General features: G+C 47.0%; 1 long non-coding RNA gene across 48 annotated transcripts; it reads right to left on the bottom strand.

The window, feature by feature from the left end:
• Positions 1-1430: 1430 nt before the first annotated feature.
• LOC123149130 (uncharacterized) lies at positions 1431-25742 on the bottom strand. Of its 48 annotated transcripts, none has more exons than XR_006474400.1 (17): positions 25173-25742; positions 24763-25055; positions 23757-24175; positions 23568-23656; positions 23325-23453; positions 23000-23175; positions 22320-22683; positions 21634-21712; positions 21473-21542; positions 21283-21333; positions 20096-20719; positions 3507-5120; positions 2872-2938; positions 2696-2763; positions 2520-2587; positions 2127-2164; positions 1431-1798 (listed from the first exon to the last, which is right to left on the bottom strand). It is a non-coding gene; the product is annotated as an uncharacterized lncRNA (long non-coding RNA). The 48 variants fall into 48 exon arrangements; XR_006474404.1 differs by having other exon boundaries at positions 22382-22683; XR_006474383.1 differs by adding an exon at positions 20881-21055 and having other exon boundaries at positions 21473-22683.
• Between the last annotated feature and the right edge of the window lie 137 nt (positions 25743-25879).

Here is a 25879-nt window from a genome sequence, read left to right as displayed (position 1 = left end):
TGCTGCTCGCCATGGCAACACTGGTGGCGGCGGCGCACCAAAAAACCCAAGGCGCATTGGCTCTTCTCCGCGAGGGCGTGCTAGTGAGAGGGGACCGGCTCGCCGCACACAGAGGTGGGGGCGGAGCTCGTCGGGGTAGGGCGGACTGAGGGGCAGCATCGCCGAAGAAGAGCCGGGCAGACGGAGTAGGTGGTGTGCGTGCACGCGAGATGCTCGACGAAATGCTAGAGACGGACGAGAGAGAGAAAGAGAGACAGAGCGCGTGTTAGACTAGTCACTTGTCCACGTGTTTATTCTTTGCCAAGTCAGCCTGACAGGTGGGCCAGGAATGTCAGTTTTCCACTTAGTTGCTGCTAGCAGCTCGTTTAGTTCATTTTGTTATTCACTTGCCACAGAGTTGGTGGTTTTTTGTGATTTTTGGCAAAAGTGGTGGTTTCGAAGTACCCTAGCCACAAATCTGATGATTTTGAGCAATTAACTCAGCCACCGGAGATAATTAATTTACTATCAGTAAATTAAAGACCATCATGGTTGATGATGTAATGAACTTTATAAAATTAATGATATTTCAAGAAGTTAGCTTCAAACCATTAGTGTGAACTTCAAATGGTTAAGCATGACACTTTATAGATACTCCCCAAAATAAATTTTGGGGTCCATCTCTCAGCACTAGAGAGTATAATTTGATGAAATCAGTAGATACTCATATTTCTAGTACGCTATGTCATAACTTAATAAAATGTATAAGAGAACACATCGTTTAGCAATCATAATGTTAAATATGACAAAATGTGGGCTTAAACAATAGTGGTGATAATCTGCAAAGCAGTTGATTTGCACACTACCATTGAATTTTGCCTTTTTATTTGCGAACCCCATACCTCACTGGGAAGGCGTTGCGCGCTGGGCATCGGCGCGGTCGCGCGTTAAACAACCGTTGGCGGCCTTGCGCCGAGGCTGAGCCGCCTCGTTTCCGACGGAATCGCTCCGCCGGAAGCATGCTGATAACTTGTTGAGAGAGAGATATGTAATCAAGCGAGACCATCCAACAAATGATCGAATCATTCTTTATTGCTGATGAATGAACACTTATGTACAGTGGGAACAGTCGCCTCCAAGGGATGCGAGAGACGTCGTCGTTCCAAGAACCGCCGTGGCAGTAGGTGAAAGTGTGCAACCGCACATGTGAGAAGGAACAGGGATTATTCCCTAATAACCGCGATGATTATTTATTTTTAACAGGTACAGTATCACTCATTATATACCAGAACACCATAGTGCCCATGACGAGCCGACACCGGTCAAGCAAAGCTGATCACACCGCAACCTGGGTGAAGGCAACGGCTGGCTGCACGTCAACAGTCGGCTTGTGCGAAGTCTGCTCGCGCGACTTGGGACGGCTGTGACAATTTCCAACACTAAGTTGGACGTCACAAAAGTAGATTTCATGAAATTTCCATTGCTGTTATTGAACTACAAAATGCAAGTGGCATATCAATAAAACTAATGACGAGGTAGCATACCACCCCACATGTTTCACCGAAAACAATGTAATACAGCAATGTGCTCAAGCTGACAATAAGCTGTTCAAGCGGTAGCAGTAAGAACCTAAACAATATTTGTCCAGTAACATCATAATATTCACAACGATTTCACAAGTATGATTCTGCAGCAGCATCTACACGGCGGCATTCCATACGACCAGCATCTACACAGCGGCATTCCATACGAGCAGCTTCTACACGGTGGCATTCCATACGAGCAGCATCTACACGGTGGCATTCCATACAAGCAGCATCTGCACAAAAAACAAATGTAGAATGTAATTTTACAATTAAGAGAAATGATAGATGATAATGAGGAGTAAACATGAGAAAATTCTTGAAAACAGAAGGCAATGTAACAGATTCCTCTCACAACAGAGAATTGAACAGTAATGAAGAGTTAAACATGAGAAAAAATACAATGAGAACGACATATTTCACCGTTAACATTCTAATTCAGCCTGAACCGTTACTAAACAATATGCATCACACTATAGTGAAACACAAAAGCCAGGTGACAGAAAGAGGAAAAAGAGTTGTATTAGTTCAAACAGTCAAAAGCAGTTGATGTCAAAAGTTTACCAGCAAGACTTCTGAGCAATATTCTGTAGTAGCAGCGTCTACACACAAAGAACCAGATATTAGACAATAATTTTGAAATGAAGAGTAAAGGAGACAAGATAATAACCAAGAGCAAACATGAGAAGATCTAGAAAATAAGTTTCCATGTACTCCCTTAGTCCAGAAATACTTGTCAGAGAAATGTATAAAAATGGATGAATCTAGAACTAAAATTCATCTAGATACATCAACTTCTCCAATAATTATTTCCGGGAGTAGGGAGTAATATATTTCACTCCATACAAAGAATTGGAGATCAATGAAGAGGTGCAGGATGGAAAATTTAGACAATGAGGGTCATCATTAACATCATAATTCAAATGGTACCAAAAGCAGTTAATGTGAAAAGATTACCAGTAACAAAGATACTAACTAGAAATACTTTGGATTATCATTCTTTAACAGCATTCGAGGAAGAGGACCTACAGACAAAGAAACAGATATTAGACAGTAGTTTTGAAATGAAGAGTAAAGGAGCAAAGAGAAAACATAAGAAGATTCTAGAAAATAAGTTTATGTGAAAAGATTACCAGCAACAAAGATAGCAACTAGAAAGACTTTGGATTATCATTCTTTAACAGCATTCGAGGAAGAGGACCTACAGACAAAGAAACAGATATTAGATAGTAGTTTTAAAATGAAGAGTAAAGGAGCAAAGAGAAAGCACAAGAAGATTCTAGAAAATAAGTTTATGTGAAAAGATTACCAGTAACAAAGATGGTAACTAGAAATACTTTGGATTATCATTCTTTAACAGCATTCAAGAAGAGAACCTACAGACAAAGAAACAGATATTAGACAGTAGTTTTGAAATGAAGAGTAAAGAAGAGATAATAACAAAGAGCAAACATGAGAAGATTCCAGAAAAAAGGTTCCCATGTACTCCCTCGGTCCAGAAGAAATGGATAAAAATGGATGTATCTATAACTATAATACATCTAGATACATCCATTTCTCCAAGAAGTATTTCCGGACAGAGGGACTAACATATTTCAGTCCATACAGAGAATTGAAGAGCAAAAAAATTAGACAATGCGAGTCGCAGTATTTTGAAATGAAGAGTAAAGGAGACAAGATAAAAATGAAGAGCAAACATGAGAAGATTCTAGAAATAAAAGCCAATGTAGCATATTTCACTCCGAACAGAGACTTAAACATGAGAAAGTAGTGAACATCATAATACAGCTTGAACATAACAAGATGGTAACAATATGAGGAAGCTACTGAAGCTGTAGCAGTTGAAACACATCAAACCTTACAAGTTCATTTACAAGCAGTTCATGTCAAAAGTTCAATCAAAACAAGCATTAATTACAATAAGATTAGGACTTGGAAGTTTACCATCAATTTAACCTCGGAAGATCATCAAAAACATTGGGACGCGGAGGGCAGTACCACCCCGCCGCCAAGATTTCAGCAATTTTGTCGTCAACACACAGTACAGTCTTAACGAGAATCTTATTGATTTTGTCTGTCTCTTTACCAGAGTAGCCATCAAGATATTTATAGAGCCCTGAAATATCAAACTAAACCATTAATATAGTGTTAACAAAATTTTCTAGAGAGAGCAGAAGAAACAAGGCACAGATTATAATAATATACACAAAACAACTAAGATCAATGCCTAGCTACTAATTTGTATAATAAATCTGTAACTCACAGCTAATTTACAGGACAAGTTAGTTTGTTAAGTGTTAATCATTACTCTAAAACTTCAATGACATTGCGCTATCTACCAATTTATCAAGCAACCATACCTTCCTGCTCCACAAAAGGACATATATAACACCACTCACAATTAGATCAAACAAGTGCAGGTAATAATTGTAAAGGACATTCCAATTTAGGAATATGTAGATGATTGCATTAGACGGTGAAAACTCTAGAAAATAAAAGCCCATGTACCTTAAGTTAACACTTCATATGTATACAGTGATGCATACAGATTTAACATGAGATCTCTATAACAGACATTACAACAGTTAATTCTTACCTCTGCCGCATCTGGGGCGTGCGATGGAAGAGGGAACGGTTGGTGCGTGGTCGCCTGGTGCTCTTTGGATGCGAGCTTTTTTTTTTAGAAATCTTTGGATGCGAGCTATGACCGGTTGCTGGGGTTGGGCGGCCGAAGCACGACGGCCCTTGTCGACCTGGCCCAACCCGGCCCGAACCCAATCACTAGTTCTCACCAATCCCGATGCAATGAGAGTACTAGTAGACTGTCCGTGCGTTACCACGGGCCAACGAATAAATTTGTAAACAATGCTCAAGTTACCCTCCCCAAACGAACACATTGCACGCAATGTTCAACCAAAACACAAATGCAAGTATCTTCTCTCTGTTCCAACAAATGCCATGCACCCCATCTAGCCTCTCTTTTCTGTTGAACTTCTCCCTAGCACTCTTTGTCCATACATCAACCATACTCTCAATCTACTGCCCCTTGATTCTTTATGTGGCTTCTATGTCATTGTTTTGTTGTCTCGCTCTACTACATATGTTAAAAATATGGCATATACAAGGCTCCTTACCTTAGTAGAAATAGTAAGAAAATGTGGCATATGAACATGAAAACATTCTTTCCACCACGAGTTCATTCACAAACTAATAATGTTTCGTTTATCTTTGGGCTCTGCTTCCATCTCCGCCTAAGATGCATATCTCCGTCACTTTATCTCACTAATACATTTTTTTCCTACGGACCTCAAACATACATACAAGAATCACACTACAAGGTTGTGTCATTGTCATTCCATCTCTTCTTTCACTTCGACACTTTTGGTCATTGCAACACCAGCGTGCGCCGTCTTCACACTGCTCTAAATCTGCCCATATTTTCATCCGGCTCCAAATACGCCCATTTTTTCTCTAAGTCAGTCATGTCGTATGAAATTTGTACTTTCAGCCTCATAGTTTCATTGTTTGGAATGAGGAGGGATTTCATAGTTCACTTCTCTGAAAGAGAACACAACACATATTGATACAGATTAGTGATGAACAAAAAATTGCTTCCATAGATGTAAATTACTTCTGTACAAAAATATATTTTGTTTCAAATGTTGACACTCCTTGCTTTTTTTTATAGAAAGACACTCCTTGCTTTTGGAAGGTTTTTTCACTTCCTTTTTTTGGATGGTCGTCTACATTTATTAGTTCTCGACTTGAACATGAATTGACTGGTGTTTTGAAATTTTAATGATTTACCGTGAAGTTGTGATGCTGCGGCCGTCACGCGTGACGGTATGGGGTGTTTGTGGCGGTGGTGGGTTCTGAGTGACTTGGTGATGGTGTCGCGGCAAGAGGACTGAGCAAACAGAGACCTGCACGTGCAGCGGCGTGGGAACTGAAGCCATAAAAGAATTTGTAAACTGCAGTAAGTAGAGTAGTAGACAAATTACCATCGGTCTTGTTATGCAAGCATGAGATGATGGATTTTGCATAGATCGTGCGTTGTCTGAAGCTAACTCTTCAAATATAAACTATATACTTGCACATGAACCTGCTTGTTCTGGTCCTCAGGTTAATAGAAATCTAAGAAGTGGTCAGCGGCAATCGACAATTCTGAGCGAATAACCTACAGTTACTTTTAGGTGGACATCAGAATTTTAACATTGATGATTTGGTCCATACGAGTAAAAATAGGTGGTAGTGTATCACATTCATACCTTGATGCTCTTGTAACTAAGATACATAGATAGGTAAGTCTGTAAGGCGTACCTCAAGCCTGTATCACATTCGGACCTCCATGGACGACCTCGAGGGATGGCGGCCCACCGGTGCGGCTGCGGATCTGGGCGCCGCCTCCCCTTGCCGCCGGATCCCTTCCATTCCCTTCCCTCCCTTGGGAGAGGGAGAGAAGGTGAGGGGGAGGGGGAGGCCGCCGGCGGTGTCGCCATGGCTGGGCAGGGCTCCTCGCGCCTGCCTGCTAGGTCGCCGTGGCATCGGGTGGGCTAGGGTTTCGCCCGAGATGCTAGAGGGACGGGTTGACAGAGAGGGCGGGGTAGAGGAAGGTCGCTGGCGTGGATGGGGAGAGGAGGCCGCCGGCGAGGCATGTTGTAACGCCCGGATGATCTTGCTACAGTAATCCCATGCTAATCATGGTACGTCATCCCGATTACTGTTGCTATCCTCGCAATAATTCGAAACCGTTCAAATTCAAAATTTAAATTGATGAAAACAATAAAAGTTTTAAAAATTTAAAATAAAAATGTTCGGTGGTTGCCAAATATTACAAAGATAATTATGGTGTAAGATTCACAATTTTATAAAATGCCTAAGTGTTTATAAATAAATAAAAACAGAAAAGAAAATAAATAAAAAGAAAACAGAAAACAATAAAAAAAAAGGAGAAGAGAAACCCCCCCGGGCTTCGGCCCAGCTGACCACAGGCCCCACTGGGCCACCCACCAGGCCCCGGCCCCCCCCCCCACTCTCTCCTTATCCCCCCCCCCACCGGTGAGACCCCGAAACCCTAGCCCACTCCCGATCCCCACTCTCCCCTCACTCCCCCGATCTGGATCGAGATCGGGGCGACCACGCCACCGCCCCGGGTCGCCGTCGCCTTTCCGCCCCCCCTGCGCCCCTCGCCGCCGTCCGAACCCCCCCTCCACACCGTCGCCCCCCCCCCCCCCGCGCGGGGCCGCCGCCGCGGGATCGTCCCCGACCTCCCCCGCCTCACCGGACCCCTCTCCCCGACGCCGGCGGCCGCCTCCCCAACTCCCTCCTCGCCGGTCGCCTCCAACCTCCACCGCGCCCGCCTCCTAGACCCTACGCGCCCCCCCCCACAGTGAGCTTTCCCCCCCTTCGCTTCCCCGACCCCCCTGGGATCGATCCCATCTCCCCCCCCCCCCCCGCGCGCTCGGTCGCCGTGGCCGGAGCCCGCTCCGGTGCCGCGCTTGCCGCGCTCCGGCTCGCGCCGGCTCACCGCGCCCGCGTCCCCCCTCCTCTTCCCCCTCGTTCCCCACCGCACCCGCCGTGGCCGCGTTTTGGTCATCGGACCACACCGCCTCGCCCGCTCGTTGCCGGGCTCCGGCACCCCGGACCCCTCTACCCCCTGCGGCCATCGGCCTGCGCCCGCGTGCGCGCTCGACGCGCCGGGCCCGCGCCTCGGCCGCGCTCACAGCGGCGCCCCTGCCGAGGCCGCTCCTTCCTCCGTCCGCCCCTGTTCCGTGCGCCGTCGCACTCCCCGTCCTTCGCCCGGTTGGCGCCCGGCGAGCCCCGCCGTGGTCACCAGCCCCCCTGCTCCGGCGATCTGCCGGCTCCGCCCGCCCCGGTGGTGCGCCCGAAAGAGCGGGTGCTGGGCACCGTTGCGCCCGCGCCCGTTCGGGCAACAACCGCGCGTCCATGCGCCCGAAAAACCGCAAGGCCCCCTGGGGCCAATGACGTGGGGGCCCCACGCCCAGAACGCTTAAAAAATAATAATAAATAAATAAATAATAAAATAAATAAAACAATAAATATAAATAATTAAATTAAAATGATTTAATAAAATTATTAATTAATTAATTAATTAATTAAGTTAATTAATCTGGTTTAATTAAATTAATTAACTAGTTAAGTTTAATTAAACTGTAATTAGATTAACCTAAACCCTAATTAACCTAAATAGAGAATGACAGGTGGGTCCCACTGGACCCACATGTCAGGGTTGACTCAGTCAACCCCTGTTGACTGCTGACGTCAGCATGACATCATGCTGACGTCATAAATACATTTTTTCGAATTAATTAAATAAATAATTAAATTCCAAAATTGTTAAAATCTTTTAAAAATCATATCTTTTAATCCGTAACTCGGATTAAAATATTTTCAACATGAAAGTTGCTCAGAACGACGAGACGAACCCGGATACGCAGCCCGTTCGTCCACCACACACCCCTAACATATCAAACACGCAACTTTCCCCCTCTGGTTCATCTGTCCGAAAACGCGAAACACCGGGAATACTTTCCCGGATGTTTCCCCCCTTAACCAGTACCACCTCATACCGCGTTAGGGCACGCCTAGCATCGCTTCTTGACATGTCATGCATCGATATGCATCTGTTTACTTGGTATTCATTGTTTCTTCCCCCTCTTCTCTCCGGTAGACTACGAGACCGACGCTGCTGCTGCCCAGTTCGACTACGGAGTTGACGACCCCTCTCTCTTGCCAGAGCAACCAGGCAAGCCCCCCCCCCTTGATCACCAGATATCGCCTACTCTTCTCTACACTGCTTGCATTAGAGTAGTTTAGCATGTTACTGCTTTCCGTTAATCCTATTCTGATGCATAGCCTGGCATTGTCGCTACATCTGTTGATACCTTACCTGCCATCCTAAATGCTTAGTATAGGATGCTAGTTTATCATCATTGGCCCTACATTCTTGTCAGTCTGCCTTGCTATACTATCGGGCCGTGATCACTTGGGAGGTGATCACGGGTATATACTACATACATACATACTATACAGATGGTGACTAAAGTCGGGTCAGCTCATTGAGTACCCGCAGGTGATTCTGACGAGGGGGCTGAAAGGACAGGTGGCTCCATCCCGGTAGAGGTGGGCCTGGGTTCCCGACGGCCCTCGACTGTTACTTTGTGGCGGAGCGACAGGGCAGGTTGAGACCACCTAGGAGACAGGTGGGCCTGGCCCTGTTCGGCGTTCGCGGATACTTAACACGCTTAACGAGATCTTGGTATTTGATCTGAGTCGGCTACGAGCCTATACGCACTAACCATCTACGTGGGAGTAGTTATGGGTATCCCGACGTCGTGGTATCAGCCGAAGCACTTCAGACGTCAGTGACGGAGCGGCGCGCGCCGAATTGGACTGGAACGCCACTAGGCTAGGTCTGCTTTCGGCCGCCCACGCAACGTGCAGGTGTGCTCAGGGCGATGGGCCCAGACCCCTGCGCGCTTAGGTTTAGACCGGCGTGCTGGCCTCTCTGTTTTGCCTAGGTGGGGCTGCGACGTGTTGATCTTCCGCGGCCGGGCATGACCCAGGAAAGTGTGTCCGGCCAAATGGGATCAAGCGTGTTGGGTTATGTGGTGCACCCCTGCAGGGAAGTTAATCTATTTGAATAGCCGTGATCTTCGGTAACAGGACGACTTGGAGTTGTACCTTGACCTTATGACAACTAGAACCGGATACTTAATAAAACACACCCTTCCAAGTGCCAGATACAACCGGTGGTCGCTCTACCTCAGGGATATGAGGAGGGGATCGCCGGGTAGGATTATGCTATGAGATGTTACTTGGAGATGCTACTTGGAGGACTTCGACCTACCCTCTTCTGCCTGTTGCAAGACGAAGGTGACCAGAAGCGTAGTCTTCGATAAGACTAGCTATCCCCCTCTTATTCTGGCATTCTGCAGTTCAGTCCACTGATATGGCCTCCTTACACATATACCCATGCATATGTAGTGTAGTTCCTTGCTTGCGAGTACTTTGGATGAGTACTCACGGTTGCTTTCTCCCCCCTTTTTCCCCTTTTCCTTCCTTTCTGGTTGTCGCAACCAGATGCTGGAGTCCAGGAGCCAGACGCCACCGTCGACGATGACCCCTACTACACCGGAGGTGCCTACTACTACGTGCTGCCCGCTGACGACGACCTGGAGTAGTTAGGAGGATCCCAGGCAGGAGGCCTGCGCCTCTTTCGATCTGTATCCCAGTTTGTGTTAGCCTTCTTAAGGCAAACTTGTTTAACTTATGTCTGTACTCAGATATTGTTGCTTCCGCTGACTCGTCTATGATCGAGCACTTGTATTCGAGCCCTCGAGGCCCCTGGCTTGTATTATGATGCTTGTATGACTTATTTTATTTGTAGAGTTGTGTTGTGATATCTTCCCGTGAGTCCCTGATCTTGATCGTACACATTTGCGTGCATGATTAGTGTACGATTGAATCGGGGGCGTCACAAGTTGGTATCAGAGCCAGGTTTCGATCCTGGGACCTGTGGGTTATGGGCCCACGTCGCCATTGGGTGGTACTAGGATCTTTTACTCCTCGACCTTTACTCTGGGACTCTGAACTCTTTTCTACTCGGGTTAAACGAATTTACTAACTCTGACATTAGGATCCCGTTACCACACTCACCCCAAAGTTGGATAAGCCATAGTTATTCTGTAGGATAGCATTTTGAATAGTGCCCATGTTGTCATTTGACTCCATTGCAACATCTTTGTTTTCAGATGGAACCCGCGAGGCAGGTCGTGCGCCACACTGCGGCCATTGGTGCCTCAGGATCACCTGCTGTGCTAGCTGATATGATGACCTATCTGGGTTATCGCTGGCACCCTGAGTACACCGTCTACGAGGAGTACCAGGACTTTAACCAGGAGCAGTACCGTGCCATCGTCCACCTCTACACTCGGGAGTATGAGTCCACTACCGTGCTGCACACCGCTCATGGTGTTGGAGTGACCATCGAGATGGCAGTCCACGATGCGGCTCATGCTGCTCTGACACGTCTTCGTGGAGAGTACCAGGCATTGGACACTTCCCCTTTCAGGCACATTCCTATCGCATCTGACGTTGGTGCGGAGGGATACTACACTGCCGCCTACTCCACCGTCACCCGAGAGCCTTTCCACCATCAGCGCCTGGTCCTGCATGCTGATGGGCTGGACCGAGCTAACAGAGCTCTTCGCCACGAGTTGTACACCACTCGTCAGCACCTTTATAGGGCTCTGACGCGGTTGCACCCCTTTGTCCGGTCTGGACAGCTGCCGCGTTCTGCGATCTACCCAGCCAGGACCGTAATGCCCCACGGTGTCGGATGGCCAGAGGTGGGAGGCTACTCTCCCGCACTTGGTCCTCTTCTGCCACCTGAGCGTCGGGTTCTACACCAGAGTATCCGCGGCCCCCAGGCCACTGACGTGGAGGACTATCCGTTGCCTCACTACCAGCTGTCAGGTTACAGCTACCTTCACAGTACCTCCTGGGACTGATGTAGTCTTGTTCATTAGTCTTAGATGCACTCGCGAGCCTGCGTGCCGCCTATGATGACTTAGTCTATGTACGGAACTCTGTGTACTGAACTCTATGTCCGACCCCTTTTGTAAGTTATGCCGACTATCTATGTGGTATCTGTCGTGCTCCTTTCATTATGCATGTTTCATCATGAATGACTCTTGTCTATGCAAATTTCTCAATACTGAACTACCCCTGTTATATATTAGCAGGATGGTTAGACCAGCTGGTCGTGGTCGTGGTGGCAACTTCCCACCACCGCCTGAGTACATGGCTGGTATGATCCAACAACTTGAGATGAATCGCCAGTTCATGGAAAACATGATGGCTCAGTTTCCTCGCCCCAATATGAACCAGCATCCAAACACAACAACTCTGCAGGATTTCATACGCCTCAACCCAAGTGTGTACCGCAGCTCAACCCAGCCGCTGGATGCTGATGACTGGCTCCGTGACATCACCTATGAGATGGAGTCTGCTGATGTAGCCCCTGCCAGCTATGTCACTTTTGCTTCCTTCTTCCTGAAGGGACCCGCAGCTCAATGGTGGGACAGCCACAGGCGTACTCTGCCAGTTGGGACAATCATCTCCTGGCCAGACTTTCAGGCTGCCTTCCGTGCCCGCTTCATTCCTCAGGGAATCATGGACAAGAAGAAGCGTGAGTTTCGAAACCTCACCCAAGGCAACAAGACTGTTGAAGCTTATCAGCGAGAGTTTCTGGATTTATCCCGCTATGCTGAAGAAGACATTGCAACTGATGCTCGCAGACAGGAGAAGTTCCGTGAAGGCCTTCAAGATGACATCAAGCTCGCACTTCTAGTGCATGACTTTGCCGATTTCGCCGCCTTGGTGAACAAGGCCATCAATGTTGAGACTGGTCTTCAAGAACACCATAGCTCTCAAAGGCGCAACCGTGACACGGGCTCATCTTCGGGCCCGCCCTCGCAGAAGCGTAAGATATGGATCCCGAACAGCATGTACCGTCCAAATGCACCAGCCCTAAGGCAGTCTTACGCTGCACCTCGTCTGCCTACTGCTCCAACTAGGCTGCCAAGGCTTCCAGCTCCGCCACCCCAAGCTCCTGTTCCCACTCCCAATAATGGCCTGTGCTACAAGTGTGGTCAACCAGGTCACCTTGCCAGGAACTGCTATCAGAATCAAAAACAGAATCAACTGGCCCTTCCAGCTACTGGCCGTGGAAACAACCAGGCCCACAACAACATTGCCAAGTCTTATGGCCGTGTTCATGCCAACCACATTGATCTGAATGAAGCTCAAGACCAGCCTGCTACTGTGATGGGTACACTCCTCGTAAATTCAGTACCAGCATCCGTTTTATTTGATACAGGTGCATCGCATTCATTCATGTCAGAAGAATTTGCATACAAGCACGATGTTAAATTTGAGCAGATGAACACTTCGGTAGTGGTAAAAAACCCCGCGGGACAATGTCAGACCTCCATGGTTGGCATTGACGTCCCTGTGGAAATCGAAGGGTTGGAGTTTCGTGCCTCGCCCATTATACTGAAATCGTCTAACATCGACCTCATTCTGGGAATGGATTGGTTAAAGGCGCATACTGCTTCTATCGTTTGCGCCACTAAGACCGTCCATCTGCTACACCCTTCTGATGAAATAATTAGCTATGATGCTCATCTGGTTCGGAATGCCGAGGCCAGACTTTATGCCTTAAACGCCTTGAACGTTACACCACTCAAAGGCATTGAAAACATTCCCGTCGTGCGTGAATTCCTAGACGTCTTTCCTGAAGAACTCCCAGGGATTCCCCCTGCTAGAGCTGTCGAATTCGTCATCGACTTGAAACCGGGCACCACTCCTATCGCCAAGCGACCCTATAAGATGCCGCCGCATGAACTCCTTGAGCTTAAGGAGGAAATCGATAAATCTCTTCAAAGTGGTTTCATTCGCCCAAGTTGCTCTCCTTGGGGAGCACCTTCTCTCTTTGTCAAGAAGAAAGATGGGACAAACCGATTGGTCCAAGACTGCCGTCCTATAAATCAAGCTACCATTCAGAATAAGTATCCTCTTCCTCGGATCAATGATCTGTATGATCAATTGGCTGGATCATCAGTGTTCTCTAAACTCGACTTGAGGTTGGGTTACCACCAGATCCGTGTTCGTGAGGAAGATATCCCCAAGACCGCATTCGTGACTCGTTATGGTTCATACGAGTACACCGTCATGTCTTTCGGCTTAACCAATGCTCCAGCCACCTTCTCTCGCCTGATGAACTATATATTCATGGATTACCTCGACAAGTTCGTCGTGGTTTATCTGGATGATATTCTGGTATTTTCCAAGAACGAAGAGGAACATGCTGAACATCTTCGCCTCGTGCTGGAAAAGCTACGAGAGCATCAACTTTATGCCAAGTTCTCCAAATGTGAATTCTGGCTTCCCGAAGTAACCTATCTCGGGCATGTCATCTCTAAGGATGGTATTGCCGTCAACCCTGAACGAGTTCAGGCTATTCTCGATTGGACTCCTCCGAAGAACGTTAAGCAAGTCAGAAGTTTTCTCGGTCTCGCCAGCTACTGCCGTCGATTCGTCGAGAACTTCTCCAAGATTGCCAGGCCTCTGACTAACCTATTGCATAAGGGCGTCAAGTTCCAATGGACAGATAAATGTCAGGAAAGTTTCCAGGCACTCAAGGACAAGTTGACTTCTGCCCCAGTACTAGCTCCTCCTGATACTAAGAAGGACTTCGTCATTTACTGCGACGCTTCCCGTCAAGGACTAGGCTGTGTCCTAATGCAAGAGCGCAAAGTGGTTGCTTATGCCTCTCGGCAATTGCGCCCTCACGAAGAGAACTACCCAGTTCACGACCTCGAACTTGCTGCTGTCATTCATGCGCTAAAACAGTGGCGACATTACCTACTCGGTAATCGTTGCGAGATCTTCACTGACCACCAAAGTCTGAAGTATCTGTTTACTCAGCCAGACCTGAACCTCCGTCAGCAGAGATGGATGGAGACTGTTGCAGACTTTGATTTGGGTATTTCCTATACCCCAGGCAAGGCTAATGTAATGGCTGATGCCTTGAGCCGCAAGTCTTACTGCAACCACCTCCAGGTTCACAAAGTTCAGCCCTCACTCGTTGAAGAATTCAGAAAGCTGAACCTCCATATTGTTCCTCCGGGTGCACTCGCTCCCCCTCCTCCGGAGTTCCGCAAGATGAATCTCCGTGTTGTTTCCCAGGGTTCCCTCTATACCCTGGCTGTTGAACCCGATCTCGTGGGCACCATAAAGACCATGCAGGGATTTGACTCTGAAGTCTACAAGATTAAGCAAGACCTCAAAGAAGGAAGTCCCTCATCCTTCACTATTGCTGATGATGGCGCCTTGTACTTCAAAGGCCGCCTAGTGGTGCCGTGTAAGAAGGAAAACCTGAATATGACCCAGGAGGTTATGAAAGAAGCTCATGATACGCCTCTATGTATCCATCCTGGTAGTACGAAGATGTATCAAGACATTCGTCAGAGATTCTGGTGGTCTAACATGAAGCAAGACATTGCTCGTTATGTTGCCGAATGTGACGTTTGCCGTCGTATCAAAGCAGAACATCAAAGGCCTGCTGGAACTCTGCAACCTATATCTATTCCTGAATGGAAATGGGACCATGTCGAGATGGACTTCGTTACTGGATTTCCCAAATCGCAAAAGGGTAATGATGCTATTCTTGTCGTCATTGACCGACTTTCTAAGGTTGCACATTTTCTGGCGGTCAAAGAAACGATCACTGCTAGTCAGCTTGCAACTCTCTACATGTCCAGAATTGTTTCGCTCCACGGTATTCCACTGGTTATCAGTTCAGACCGTGGCAGTTTATTCACTTCAAGATTCTGGGCAAGTTTCCAAGAAGCTATGGGCACTCATCTGTCTTTCAGCACTGCTTTTCATCCTCAGTCACAAGGGCAAGTTGAACGTGTCAATCAAGTTCTCGAAGACATGCTTCAAGCTTGTGTTATTTCCTTCGGCAAGAAATGGGAGGAATCTCTTCCGTATGCTGAGTTCTCTTATAATAATAGCTATCAAGCTAGTCTGAAGATGGCCCCCTTCGAAGTGTTATATGGACGAAAGTGCCGGACCCCTCTGAACTGGTCAGAAACTGGGGAACGTCCACTCTTCGGTCCGGATATTATCCAACATGCCGAAGAACAAGTCCGCATTATTCGCGAGAATCTCAAGACTGCTCAGTCCCGCCAAAAGAGTAATTATGACCGTCATCATAAAGACATGGTCTATCAACCTGGCGAAAAGGCCTATCTTCGAGTTACACCAATGAAGGGTGCTCACCGCTTCGGGATCAAGGGCAAGCTAGCTCCTCGCTATATTGGCCCATTCACTATTCTCGAGAGGCGTGGAAAGGTGGCATATCAACTGGAGCTTCCGTCGAACCTTTCTCAGGTTCACGATGTGTTCCATGTGTCACAACTCCGCCGTTGCTTCAAGGACCCAATCCGAGCTGTGGATCATGAAGTGCTCGAATTGCAACAGGACCTCTCCTATAAAGAGCATCCGGTCCGCATTCTCGACCAAGCTGAACGCCGCACACGCCAGAAGGCGATCAAGTTCCTCAAGGTCCAGTGGTCGAATCACTCTGAAGACGAAGCCACCTGGGAACGCGAGGATCGCCTGCGTGATGAATACCCCGCATTGTTTCTTTCTACCTCCTAAAATCTCGGGACGAGATTTCTTGTAGTGGAGGAGATTTGTAACGCCCGGATGATCTTGCTACAGTAATCCCATGCTAATCATGGTACGTCATCCCGATTACTGTTGCTATCCTCGCAATAATTCGAAACCGTTCAAATTCAAAATTTAAATTGATGAAAACAATAAAAGTTTTAAAAATTTAAAATAAAAATGTTCGGTGGTTGCCAAATATTACAAAGATAATTATGGTGTAAGGTTCACAATTTTATAAAATGCCTAAGTGTTTATAAATAAATAAAAACAGAAAAGAAAATAAATAAAAAGAAAACAGAAAACAATAAAAAAAAAGGAGAAGAGAAACCCCCCTGGGCTTCGGCCCAGCTGACCACAGGCCCCACTGGGCCACCCACCAGGCCCCGGCCCCCCCCCACTCTCTCCTTATCCCCCCCCCACCGGTGAGACCCCGAAACCCTAGCCCACTCCCGATCCCCACTCTCCCCTCACTCCCCCGATCTGGATCGAGATCGGGGCGACCACGCCACCGCCCCGGGTCGCCGTCGCCTTTCCGCCCCCCCCCCTGCGCCCCTCGCCGCCGTCCGAACCCCCCCTCCACACCGTCGCCCCCCCCCCCGCGCGGGGCACCCGCCGCCGCGGGATCGTCCCCGACCTCCCCCGCCTCACCGGACCCCTCTCCCCGACGCCGGCGGCCGCCTCCCCGACTCCCTCCTCGCCGGTCGCCTCCAACCTCCACTGCGCCCGCCTCCTAGACCCTACGCGCCCCCCCCCCCACCGTGAGCTTTCCCCCCCTTCGCTTCCCCGACCCCCCTGGGATCGATCCCATCTCCCCCCCCCCCCGCGCGCTCGGTCGCCGTGGCCGGAGCCCGCTCCGGTGCCGCGCTTGCCGCGCTCCGGCTCGCGCCGGCTCACCGCGCCCGCGTCCCCCCTCCTCTTCCCCCTCGTTCCCCACCGCACCCGCCGTGGCCGCGTTTTGGTCATCGGACCACACCGCCTCGCCCGCTCGTTGCCGGGCTCCGGCACCCCGGACCCCTCTACCCCCTGCGGCCATCGGCCTGCGCCCGCGTGCGCGCTCGACGCGCCGGGCCCGCGCCTCGGCCGCGCTCACAGCGGCGCCCCTGCCGAGGCCGCTCCTTCCTCCGTCCGCCCCTGTTCCGTGCGCCGTCGCACTCCCCGTCCTTCGCCCGGTTGGCGCCCGGCGAGCCCCGCCGTGGTCACCAACCCCCCTGCTCCGGCGATCTGCCGGCTCCGCCCGCCCCGGTGGTGCGCCCGAAAGAGCGGGTGCTGGGCACCGTTGCGCCCGCGCCCGTTCGGGCAACAACCGCGCGTCCATGCGCCCGAAAAACCGCAAGGCCCCCTGGGGCCAATGACGTGGGGGCCCCACGCCCAGAACGCTTAAAAAAAAATAAATAAAAATAAAAAAATAAATAAATAAATAATAAAATAAATAAAACAATAAATATAAATAATTAAATTAAAATGATTTAATAAAATTATTAATTAATTAATTAATTAATTAAGTTAATTAATCTGGTTTAATTAAATTAATTAACTAGTTAAGTTTAATTAAACTGTAATTAGATTAACCTAAACCCTAATTAACCTAAATAGAGAATGACAGGTGGGTCCCACTGGACCCACATGTCAGGGTTGACTCAGTCAACCCCTGTTGACTGCTGACGTCAGCATGACATCATGCTGACGTCATAAATACATTTTTTCGAATTAATTAAATAAATAATTAAATTCCAAAATTGTTAAAATCTTTTAAAAATCATATCTTTTAATCCGTAACTCGGATTAAAATATTTTCAACATGAAAGTTGCTCAGAACGACGAGACGAACCCGGATACGCAGCCCGTTCGTCCACCACACACCCCTAACATATCAAACACGCAACTTTCCCCCTCTGGTTCATCTGTCCGAAAACGCGAAACACCGGGAATACTTTCCCGGATGTTTCCCCCCTTAACCAGTACCACCTCATACCGCGTTAGGGCACGCCTAGCATCGCTTCTTGACATGTCATGCATCGATATGCATCTGTTTACTTGGTATTCATTGTTTCTTCCCCCTCTTCTCTCCGGTAGACTACGAGACCGACGCTGCTGCTGCCCAGTTCGACTACGGAGTTGACGACCCCTCTCTCTTGCCAGAGCAACCAGGCAAGCCCCCCCTTTTGATCACCAGATATCGCCTATTCTCCTCTATACTGCTTGCATTAGAGTAGTGTAGCATGTTACTGCTTTCTGTTATACCTATTCTGATGCATAGCCTGACATTGATGCTACACCTGTTGATACCTTACCTGCAATCCTAAATACTTAGTATAGGATGCTAGTTTATCATTGTTGGCCCTACCTTCGTGTCAGTCTGCCTTGCTATAATATTGGGCCGTGATCACTCGGGAGGTGATCACGGGTATATACTATACATACATACATACTATACAGATGGTGACTAAAGTCGGGTCAGCTCGAAGAGTACCCGCGAGTGATTCACGGATTGGGGGCTGAAAGGACCTTTGTCCCGACGGCCCTCTGTGTGGATCTTTGTGGCGGAGCGACAGGACAGGTTGAGACCGCCTAGGAGAGAGGTGGGCCTGGCCCTGTTCGGCGTTCGCAGACACTTAACACGCTTAACGAGATCTTGGTATTTGATCTGAGTCTGGCTACGAGCCTATACGCACTAACCATCTACGTGGGAGTAGTTATGGGTATCCCGACGTCGTGGTATCAGCCGAAGCACTTCAGACGTCAGCGACGGAGCGGCGCGCGCCGGGTTGGACTGCGTTAACGCAACTTCCTTTGTAATGGAGGTTGCTAGGTCTGCTCACCGGCCGCGTACGCAACGTGCAGGTGTGCTCAGGGCGATGGGCCCAGACCCCTGCGCGCTTAGGTTTAGACCGGCGTGCTGGCCTCTCTGTTGAGCCTAGGTGGGCTGCGACGTGTTGATCTTCCGAGGCCGGGCATGACCCAGGAAAGTGTGTCCGGCCAAATGGGATCGAGCGTGTTGGGCTATGTGGTGCACCCCTGCAGGGAAGTTAATCTATTCGAATAGCCGTGATCTTCGGTAACAGGACGACTTGGAGTTGTACCTTGACCTTATGACAACTAGAACCGGATACTTAATAAAACACACCCTTCCAAGTGCCAGATACAACCGGTGGTCGCTCTACCTCAGGGATATGAGGAGGGGATCGCCGGGTAGGATTATGCTATGAGATGTTATTGGGAGATGCTACTTGGAGGACTTCAATCTACTCTCTTATACTTGATGCAAGACGAAGGTGACCAGAAGCGTAGTCTTCGACAGGACTAGCTATCCCCCTCTTATTCTGACATTCTGCAGTTCAGTCCACTGATATGGCCTCCTTACACATATACCCATGCATATGTAGTGTAGTTCCTTGCTTGCGAGTACTTTGGATGAGTACTCACGGTTGCTTTCTCCCCCCCTTTTCCCCCTTTCCTTTCTTTCTGGTTGTCGCAACCAGATGCTGGAGCCCAGGAGCCAGACGCCACCGTCGACGACGACCCCTACTACACCGGAGGTGCCTACTACTACGTGCTGCCCGCTGACGACGACCTGGAGTAGTTAGAAGGATCCCAGGCAGGAGGCCTGCGCCTCTTTCGATCTGTATCCCAGTTTGTGCTAGCCTTCTTAAGGCAAACTTGTTTAACTTATGTCTGTACTCAGATATTGTTGCTTCCGCTGACTCGTCTATGATCGAGCACTTGTATTCGAGCCCTCGAGGCCCCTGGCTTGTATTATGATGCTTGTATGACTTATTTTATTTGTAGAGTTGTGTTGTGATATCTTCCCGTGAGTCCCTGATCTTGATCGTACACATTTGCGTGCATGATTAGTGTACGATTAAATCGGGGGCGTCACACATGTCACCGGGGAAGATGGGATCGGCGGCGGCGGCGGTGTTCAGTCCCTAGGAAACAGATCGAGAGAGGAGTCATGGAGGCCTCATTCCTCTGATTTCGTTTTGTGGGACAGGGCTCAGTTGGTTTTGGTTGGTTTTTTTGGAACCGTAAGGTGGGAGGGAGAACGAAAAAAACATGGTAGATAGGACGAAAATTAACCGACGAAGACTACCAACTGAGACATTAACAAAGGCCTTTTAATTTTTCGGTTATGCATTTTTGCATTTGTGCTCAAAATCAATGTCTTCTCATGCTAGACCCTGTATTATATTTCCCCTTGTCGTTTCCAGGTTCACACAAAACTCTTCACAAAAATAGGTAAAGATATCCATCTGTCGAACCAACATCACCTTGATTCAGAAGAGATCAATTGTCTCCTTACGAACGAGTCGTTTTTTCTCCCCATCAGAAGTGTGCTTCATTTCACTCATACCACCACTTCCGGTACTGTGCACCAACTTGCATAAACTTCCAGTACTGAAATAGTACTATTCAGCTATCTTACCATGCGACTTCAATAATCAGTAACAATTTCCAATCGAAGTTCCCAGTTTAAAAAGTAGAGTGGTCTACTTCATCATGCTCTCGCTGGGTGGATTTCCTCTTCCATTATATAAACTTTATTTATCATGCACTCTTTCTGATAGATTTGGTTGCATAAGTCTAAAATAGCATCAGATTAAATCAAACAGCATTATACATAACAAGCTGCAGTTCTACACAATCTGCTTACCTCTATAGGTGCGCGATATCCCGGACGTCATACTGGCCACCCTTAGATGGAGCCACCTCGTCATCGACCGCTCCTGCATCCCTCACCCTATCAAATCCAGTTGCGGCATACTCGGAACCGCTCCTGCATCCCTCAATCTGTCAAATCCAGTTGCGGCATACTCGGAATTCAAGAACGCCCGCACGGCGTTAGTGAAATAGATTAGCAGATTCTCGCCAAACATAGCGCCTTCCAGTAGTCCCTGTGGTCATTACGAAGGATCAACGTCCCTGCCCCTATTCCACTTCCAATATGATGCATCCAAATCATGTTTATAATAATTCCTCGCAGGTTTCAGTTGCATAATCAACAATTTGATTAGGCGAACCAATTAATGAACCAGAGAAGGATTTTTATTGTTACCTTTGGCTTTAAGTCATATATGTTTCTGCGGTGCTGTTTTTTCTTTAGGCAGCTTCCAAAACAAGTGATAATGTTTTTTTTGGGCCTGCTTCGGAAATGGGTTTGGCCATCTGTTCGACAGGTTTTACATCCAACCATAGGAGTGTATTCACCATCTCCATTGGCATGAACGTAACTTATGAATCAGAAAAGATAGAAAACAAACTTTAATGGTAAAGATAAAACGAAGGAAAAAACAATCCAAGTAATTAGATTAGTATAAAGAAATACATTCGAGTTATTTCATCAATTCAATAAGCACATTAGTAGGACATTATAATCATGGTCGCTTTCTTTTTTATGCTATAGATACACATACAGGAAATTTTGCAACAATAAACAACAAGATGATTTTTAGCTCACCTTCTCGTTCTATGGTCGCTTTATCGTGAGATCATCGAAAGTGAAATTAGCCTACAAAAATGACATTACATGAACACACGACAAAAACACAAGTTGAACACATCGGCTTTTGAGATCATTGGCAGATGCCATTAGGTTGAGAAATATGATGTTATGAACAAGGCATGAAGTGAATTGTGTGTTGGCCCACATTTGCAGGAGTAAGCTGGCTCAAGGATGAGTTTTTGCCTTTAGTAAACAGGGAGTTGTTCATGTAGAAGCTGTAGGAATAAACTTTAGCATTAGTTACTGAATAGCAAACAAAATTGTGTAATGTACTGCAAACTTTCGCGCGCCGCCTCGCTGCCACACCTTCCCCTCGACCTCCGCCCACTGCTGTTGCTGGCCGCCGCCTGGCCATCCCTCTAAGCCCCGCCGCACCAATGGAGAACTTGAAAAACAATTTCCCGTTAAGACATGAAATGCCTCAGAAATGATTAAAAGACATGCTACCCATCTTTATAGCAAGTTTTCACCTAGACCATCATTTTAAGTTTTTAACATGGTCACACTAAGTATTTTGTTCATCTGACACCATTATGGTAATCACCATGCAAATTATCTCTAACAAAATAAGATGAGCTGCTACATGCACTTGCATGCGACCCATCATGATATTAACATGACTTTTCACATGGCATATGATGCCTGATATATATTAAACATTAGAATGCCACCAGCATACTAAATTCCAGAAGTTACATACAGCTGATTTCTCTTTTTTTTTCTCAAGATAACATTCTTCTAAAGATCCAAGAAAAGTACACAACTATCAAGAACCATGATCAATGTATGATCTCACACAGTGCTTACCTAGGAAATGCAAAGGTCAGATAGCAAAGAAACAGAAACTAAGAGTCTTAGGCTGGTATCATGAACTATTTTCACTTATATCAAGACATCAAACATATATGTATGTATATGATTTCCATTTAGGAAGGACATTGAGAACCCAGGCACCCGCCCATTTGCTGCCAAAATATATGCATGGCACATACCAAAACTCAGGTGCCGAAATATGATGGTGTAACAGCTGACCAAATCTTGGTAATCTTAATACCTTCAGGAAAAAACCATCTATTGGGTTTCCTCGAGGACCCCTAGCAACATCTGTAGCCATCTATTGAGTTTCCTCGAGGACCCCTAGCAAGAATCAGTGCATGATTGTTGGCCACTAAGAAATTAGGTACGCAACATTCAAGTAGAGACTGAAAAGTATCAAAACACCCAGCAGAAGACATGCAACCTTCACCTGCGAGGGCACCTTGCGTGCTAGCTAGACTTACTTCAGAAAAGGTAATGGTTTCAAGAATCGAGTGAATGAATCGTCCAAGGCTGAGAGCATTCTTTTTGCTGCGGCATCTGAAATAAAATGTGGGACAAGAAAATTTGATAAGATGGCATAAGAACTGTAAAAACACGACATCTCTCAGTTCTGTACGGATTGATGCTTTATACTATATCTAAGTGGTTCATTGTGTTTCTAACAGAATTCAGATTCAACCAAAGCAAATACAATACATATAACTGCATTTGATCCAATTATCAAATTCAATCGTATTTTCTAAAATATGAAGACTTGCAAAAGTGTGAGCCGTTGAGGCAGCTGATAAACTATATGATTCATTATTGGAAAATTTTAGTGAGTTCTTGTATGAATCACTGTGATTCTACCTACCTTTCTATTAGTAATGTAATTTCCACGATCCGTTGAACTCACACCTCATGTAGACATTAGGGTCGAGGAACGTGTAGAAACGAAATCCCACAACAACAATACAATCATGTGCCTTTTTAATTCCTACAACAACTATCCAATTTGCAAGAGAATAGTTTCTCCTCAGCACACAACTCCTGCATAATAAGAGAAACATATTTATCAATCTTGAAGTCGATGACCCGCAGCAAATTAGTGGCAGCAGTGTCAATGAGCTTCGGTCAAGGAATATATTTCTATATACTTGAAGCAAAGAAAATAGATAAATTCAGTATAAGGAGTTTACCTATCACCTCATTAATTCCTCAACTTCTTTGGCGCTAAATGCACATGTTTTAGCCAACAAGTGTTGTGAGGTGAATGTGTTGAGATCAACAAGTTTTAGTGCCATAGATAACCGTTAATGGCCAACAGTCTGGTGCAAAAACAACCAACAAAATTTTCAGATCATACTTTTATATAGAAATTACTAAGTGGACTATTACTATGTACTACAGTGTATTGTGAACAAGTGTTCAGATCATTTTACCTTTAAGGCTGATGTAATCTGCTCTAATCTGTTGTACACTCTGATAGTTTTGAATATACTTCAGGTAAGCGTAAGCCCGCCGTAGTTCTCTATCAAGCAAAAAACAGTGTATTGGCAATGGAATATTAAGAAAACTGTAAAGTAAAACACGCGACACTGAAGAAATCAATCTTTAAGAAAAAATAGTACCTTAGTCAACACAGCTATCACTGAAAAGTAGTTCCCAAGTATAAGTGATGGCCAAACCTCATTTATTTCCAACGGGCCATCGTATTGACAAGTAGCGGAAATATAAATCAAGTCGCTGCTGACTCTGTATGGAGAAAATATCAGATATAGCCTGCACATATGGATTTGGAGTGTCCCATATTAAGTGCAAGTGCCATTTTCTGAAGGACACTTTGCAGAATAGAAGATTTCAATACTATGGGAATATTGTATTGCATAACTGGTCATTTAATTATTCGGAAATCCATAATTCTAGAAGCACAACAGATCAACATTTCGTATGAGGATTTGACATGTATAGTCTTCACACCCTTTCCCTGAGTACAGATGACACCAAAACCTCCGTTACTTGTTAAGCACCTCAAAGGAGTTGACTGAACCTGCAAACGAAATAGTATTAATCATGTATGAATTTTACAGTATACTTCTATATTACCACAGGGAGGTAAAAGTGCAGTTTTTTATTTAGTTATGTACGAATTTAGCAAAGCTTACAGCTGATCCAGTTCAATCAAGTTGCCATTTGCAACTAAAGTATAGAGGCTATAGAAAATACATCTGTAGCATGTAATTCTCAGGAAGTGCTTAAAGATGCAATATCAAAATTTAATCTAATGAGTGTGCTGATCTTTGAACATGAAAAGGACAAGAATAGAAGGCCATGACATGCATATTTATCTACATGAAACTGCTATTGCATAGATATATATGAAACAACAACTTCATACCAATGAACTAAAAGAGAAATCTCTTCAAATAGGCTGTGGACAACGTGAGTAAATATAGTCCATTATATCTACTAAAATCCCAATGGAGGGAATGTCTGGTGAGCTTGCTGACAGATATAGGCAACATGAATAAATATGGTCCATTGTATCTAGGATCCTAAATCTTTTTTTAGTTGGCCAACACAAACAATATGAAAAATCAACAGAAAAAATGCAAATAGAGAAAAAAAGGTGCAAACCTTACACGGTGAATGGATTGTGTACCCAGCGACCCAGCCACAAACATCGACGCAGATGAACCTCGTCCAAAGTCTTGTACATTGTTCTAAAAAAGTCTTGTACATTATCCGACAGTACCATCATGATTGGAACACCCATGCATCAATGAAACGCCAGCCGGCGAGCCTCCTATCCCCCGCTGAGTCGACTGCATCATCACCATGATCCAGCATGGAACCGCTGTGCCCGTTGCATTCATTATACCCGTAGCCACGCACGGGATCTTAACAGATGTATGTACCATGGTTAATGGCTGTATCAACATGCAAATTCACATAATGAAGGCGGATGGAAACATGTGTCTGCGTGCAAGTACCTAGCGCCGCTCTGACTGGGATTAATGGTTGTATCAACATGCAAATTCACATACCTAGCTCTCTCTGACTGGGGTTTGAACCGCCTTGCCCTGGGGACTGGGGTACGAACCGCCCTGGCCTGGGGATTGGCGCAGACCTCCAGGTCCGGAATGAAGGTGGCGGCGACACCTCTCGGACCTCGACGGCGGCGACTACGGACCTCGGCGGCGGGGATTGTGGACCACGACGGCGGCGACCTAGAGCACCGCAATGAAGGCGTCGGTGGCTCCCGTAGGGCCTCAGCGGCGTCGAAGAGATCCGCAATGGCGGCTGGGGCGTGGTTCCCCTCAACACAGCGAATAGATCGAGGGGAGCATTATTCTCATCGGCGTTTGAGGCGGGCTCGTTCGTCCGATGGAGGGCGGCGGCTTCGATGTGCGGGGCGACGGCGAAGGGATGGATCGGCGGCGGAGGGATGGAACGGCGGGCGGCGAAGGGACGAACTGGCGGTGGCGAAGGGATGGATCTGGGGCGAGGGGATGGAGGGTGGCGTCTCACGACCTGCTGTGCGAGTCGTGGGGCGCTCGAGGGCAGGAGGCCTCACTCGTACGCACAATCGATCCTGTGGCCGGGACCTCGTTCCTCTGATTTCGTTTCGTGGGACGGGGCTCAGTTGGTTTTGATTGGTTTTTTTGGAACCGTGAGGTGGGATCGAGGATGAAAAAAAAAACGTTTTTAAGGGTGCGTTTGGTTACAAGGGTGGTCATGAATGGGTTGGGAT

Source organism: Triticum aestivum, chromosome 7A, assembly GCF_018294505.1.
Source record: "Triticum aestivum cultivar Chinese Spring chromosome 7A, IWGSC CS RefSeq v2.1, whole genome shotgun sequence".
Lineage (NCBI taxonomy): Eukaryota > Viridiplantae > Streptophyta > Magnoliopsida > Poales > Poaceae > Triticum > Triticum aestivum.
This window is presented reverse-complemented; position numbering and strand designations above follow the sequence as displayed.